The following is a 5,000-nucleotide window of genomic DNA, read 5'->3' as shown; positions in this document are numbered from 1 at the left end:
GTATACACCCATACACACGCACACACACATACTAACATACACATACACACACATACCCGCACGCACGCACAGACACAGACCACTCACCTATGAATCACTTCCACGTCACAACCCTGTAAAGAAAATAAAAAGAGAACATGAATAACATTAATATCTGAAGCATGGAACTTAAGAAGATGCTCCTCTCACATGAAACGTACAAAAAAAAGAAGAAACAAACGAACGAGAAATATAAGAATGCCGATATCATTCTGACATACAATGATATATATTCAAAGCAATATAGTCATGTAACTTCCAAATGCACAAATCATATTTGCTTATGTGAAAAAAAAGACACAGTCCTGCAAATGCACGGAAATGGGAGTAACTAAACTCTAATGTTCAACGTATATTTCAGGAACCCCAAAAACGTTGACTCCAGAAAAGAAGGAAAGGAAAGGAAAGAAAGAAAGAAAGAAAGAAAGAAACGGAAGAAGAACGAGAGGAGGAGGAGCAGAAGGAGAAGAAGAAGAAGAAGAAGAAGAAGAACAGGGTGGTAGTGGAAGAAGAAGAGCAAGGACAAGAACATAAAGAACAAAAACAAGAAGAACGAGACCAAGAACAAGAAGCATATATATATATATATATATATACATATATATATATATATATATATATATATATATATATATATATATATATATATAGTGGAGTGATGGCCTAGAGGTAACGCGTCCGCCTAGGAAGCGAGAGAATCTGAGCGCGCTGGTTCGAATCACGGCTCAGCCGCCGATATTTTCTTCCCCTCCACTAGACCTTGAGTGGTGGTCTGGACGCTAGTCATTCGGATGAGACGATAAATCGAGGTCCCGTGTGCAGCATACACTTACCGCACGTAGAAGAACCCACGGCAACAAAAGGGTTGTTCCTGGCAAAATTCTGTAGAAAAATCCACTTCGATAGGAAAAACAAATAAAACTGCACCCAGGAAAAAATACAAAAAAAAAGGGTGGCGCTGTAGTGTAGCGACGCGCTCTCCCTGGAGAGAGCAGCCCGAATTTCACACAGAGAAATCTGTTGTGATAAAAAGAAATACAAATACAAATATAAGAAAGGAACACGAACAAAAACAAGAAGAACACGAAGTAGAAGAAGATCAAGAAGTTTTGTTTTTTTAAGTTTCAGTTTCTCAATGAGGCGTCACTGCGTTGTGACAACTCCATATGCGCCAGTGCACTCTCAGTGCGCCAAGTGCGTGCTGCATACAGGACCACAGTTTAACTTCTCACTCGAAAGACTAGATGCTCGGTTTGATTGTCTAAGTCAATCTTGGAAGAAAGTGAGAGAGGGCGGGATTCGAACGCAGAACCCACACTGTCACTGTATTGGCATATAAGCGTCTGACACTATTCTGACACCTCCCTCCTCCAGAGTCCAGAACAAGAGAAAGGGACGTAGAAAATCAAAGGCCAAAGGGAAAGACGGGTATGGACAAACACGTGTTTCCACTAAACCTGCTTCCGCTCAGTTGCATATCGAACCGAATCTTTTGATAGCGAAGTCTGGAGTCGGTGCATGTCTTCCAATAGAGGAAAGCGATGCCGTAACCAAGATTATCCATCTCCAAACACTCCCACCTCAGAATCCCGCAACCCCCTGCCCCTTCCCCCGTGACCCTCCATACAACCTCTCCACTCCACTCCACTCCTGTCTATCTATCCGTCATCCACATGTGTTTTTGTCGACCTGAAAAGAAGAAGGGAAAAAAAATGTGGGTGCGTATAAGGTGTGGCTGAAAGGTCGTCGGCAACTCTATTAGTATGAGAACAGTAAACTCATGACGTGCAAACGGGTATTCATTCTTTTATGTCTGTGTCTCTTTGTTTCCACCTCCGTTCCCCCACCTTTTCGCCATATCCTCCCGTGTGTGTATGTATGAAAGAGAGAGAGAAAGAAAGACAGACAGTGAGTGAGTGTGTGTGTGTGTGTGTGTGTGTGTGTGTGTGTGTGTGTGTGTGTGTGTGTGTGTGTGTGTGTGAAAGAGAGAGAGAGAGTATGTGTGTGTGAGTGAGTGTGTGTGTACGTGAGAGAGAGAGAGGAGAGAGACACTTTGACTCTTTACTGTCATTAGCTTAACAGCCCATGTGACAGGGGGGTACAGGGGAAGTTACAGTGTCGTTTTATCCAATCATTTGAAAAAAAAAAAAAAGACCCGGGAATAAATTTGAATTGTGTTTTGTCACCCTAAAAAAAAAAAAAAAAAAAGTCATTCTTGTTAACGAGGAGACATTGGTCTGAACCGATGAAACGTGACCAAAAAACGGCCAGTCAATCTGACAGCGTTAACCCTCATAAAATGGCCATCAATCCAGCACGATTAATCGGAGTAAAACAGAAACAAAAACGGAGTAATCTGAAACCACCAATCCTCGCAGAATGGCTTTTTTTTTTTAAGTTCAGAAATGGTTCGTCCTGGTCAAATGAAGAACGGATTTCGTTATCACTTAATTCATGTTCGTTTCACTTTTCTATGCTAGAACGAGAAACACCTGAGGTTAATGAAATCATAACCGAGGTCTTCGAACTAATTTTATATGCTGGAGTTCTGATATTTAAACAATGCATCGCTGAGTGGTAATGGGATTGCAGAACCTGGATAGGTTTGCATGAGGAATCTCAGCGGCGCTTATTTTTCTTTTTTTTTTTCTTTTCTTTTTTTTTTTATAATGAATTTGAACCAAATCTATGCTTGCTTGCACTATTTTAGCATCACTAAGTTTGCCTTGCTTTTAACGGTGCAAATTTCAAATGGTTTATTGTTGAGTAAAGAAAGTACATGTGCTGTGACATATCCAAAGGATATATTTTGGGTGGAATTGATGTTTTTTGTTTTGTTTTCTTTTATTTTTCTCCTGTATTTGATAACGTATTCAAACGATTTATTCACTTATCGAAGTATGTGCCCTCTCTATGTTTGTATATTGTGTATTGTCTTCTTCTTTTTTTTTTTTTCTTTTCACCTTTTTTTCTTTGCTTTTTTCGTGTTTCAGTTATTATGCCCCTCTTTGCTTTCATACATAGTATCACGTACTTTTGTTAATTGCCTATACGCAATCAAAAACGAAATAGACATATATATATATATATATATATATATATATATATATATATATATACATATATATATATATATATATATGCATGTGTGTGTGTGTGTGTGTGTGTGTGTGTGTGTGTTGAATAAACTACCTGCTAGGCTACAAACCACCGTCACTTTCACCATTTGACTCAAGCCTTCAGCCAGTTACTATGGAAACCAGGGTAGGGTTGGGCCATCTGATTGGTGGAAAAGACAGATGTGGAGGAAACAGGGTGTGCGGAGGGGTGGAGGAGATGGGGCTTAGGAGAAAGAGGGGGGTGGGGTGGGGATATGGTGGGGGTGGGGGTGGGGGTCTCCACACGGGCATCCGGGGCCGTCCAGAGAAAGGGCTGGGGTCACAGTTGCCTCGATGTGACGTGACCCCTTGACATTGGGGACCTTCACCCTCACAGTTTCCCCCCTTCCGTCCTGACAATTAGGAAATGTGGCTAGAGAGAAAGAGAGAGAGAGAGAGAGAGAGGGGGGGCGTTAGGGGGGAGAGAGAGGAGAGAGAGAGAGAAAGTGAGATAGACGAAGAGTGAGAGAGAAGAACATGGAGCGAAAGGGAGAGGGTGTGAGAGAGAGAAAGACTGGGAGAGAGAGAGAGTGGGGGATACGGATAGTATATTCAAATAAAAGAATGGCCCCTTGAGACACACACACACACACACACACACACACACACACACACACACAGAGACAGAGAGAGAGAGAGAGAGAGAGAGAGAGAGAGAGAGAGAGAGAGAGAGAGAGAGAGACTGACAGACAGACAGAGAGGCTATGACATTGCACTCGCCAAAAACGTGAGGTAATGAGAACGAGGAGGAACTGTGTTCAATGCACCGTCACATACTGGTATACTGGTGGTGCAGACATTTTGTTAGTTAAAGTATTAATGTTCACATTTGAACATTATCGTTTTTAAGAGGAGGTGATTGAGGGCTCAATGGTGAGTTGATGATAAGTGGGTAGATAGAAGGCAGAAACGAAAATGAATATTCGGGATGAATATCTAAGTACAATAGGTAAAGAGCAAGGCTTTAATTTAAACGTCCACGGTGATCGGTTGAATTACACATGGACATAATAATCCGAAGTCATTTGGTAGTCTTTGGTCTAACGTTGGCAGTTCATCCTCGCAAAATCACTTATCTGATGACGGTCAGCTATTGCTCGTTTTCACACCCTCCTTAATATGTAAACGGTTAGAGGTTCCGTGGCTTTTTTGCGGCAATGCGGGCTGTCTGTTCACTGTTCTCTGTGTCCAGGGCTCGGCATAGGGGGCCAGGGCCCAAACCTTTCCTTCTGCCGCTTTGACTGTCTTATTTATTTATTTATTTATTATTATTACTACTTTTTAAAAATTATTTCCTTTATTTTCTTTTATTTTTATGGGGTTTTTTAATTATTTTTTTCCAAGGCCTGACTAAGCGCGTTGGGTTACGCTGCTAGTCAGGCATCTGCTTTGCAGATATGGTGCAGCGTATATGGATTTGACCGAACGCAGTGACGCCTCCTTGAGCTACTGATACTGATACTGATACTGACCTTCTCAGACCTACCGAAGTCAGGTACCTGGATGAACTCTGGGCTCATGGGAGTAAAGTGCCTCTAGCAAATCAAAGTAAAATACATTTAAATGCTTATATGTCCCATAAATGCTTAAATGTCCCATAAAGCCATCATGTCAGTGACATTTTATCCACTGTATCTCGGAGCTCGGCATTACAAAGCAGGGCCCTGTCCTCTCCAGATGCCTACTTTATCTACCACGACCGAAGTCACACCTGGGTTGAGTGAGGAAAATGAGGAGCAAGGTGTCTTTTCCCCAGGATACAAGACCATGTGGAAACGGCACCTCAAAGCCCGACCGCAAATG

General features: G+C 41.9%; 1 protein-coding gene across 1 annotated transcript in view; it reads right to left on the bottom strand.

Annotated features, from left to right (window-relative positions):
• LOC143298941 (uncharacterized) overlaps positions 1-5,000 on the bottom strand; it is a 243,577-nt gene that overhangs the window by 218,142 nt on the left and 20,435 nt on the right. Inside the window, exon 2 of the mRNA XM_076611981.1 lies at positions 88-113. The gene's annotated coding sequence lies outside the window, so the exon portion shown is untranslated. The remainder of the gene's footprint in view (positions 1-87; positions 114-5,000) is intronic.

The sequence above is a fragment of the Babylonia areolata genome, chromosome 24 (genome assembly GCF_041734735.1).
Source record: "Babylonia areolata isolate BAREFJ2019XMU chromosome 24, ASM4173473v1, whole genome shotgun sequence".
Taxonomy (NCBI): domain Eukaryota; kingdom Metazoa; phylum Mollusca; class Gastropoda; order Neogastropoda; family Buccinidae; genus Babylonia; species Babylonia areolata.
Note: the sequence above shows the minus strand (reverse complement) of the source record. Positions and strands in the feature narration are given on the sequence as shown.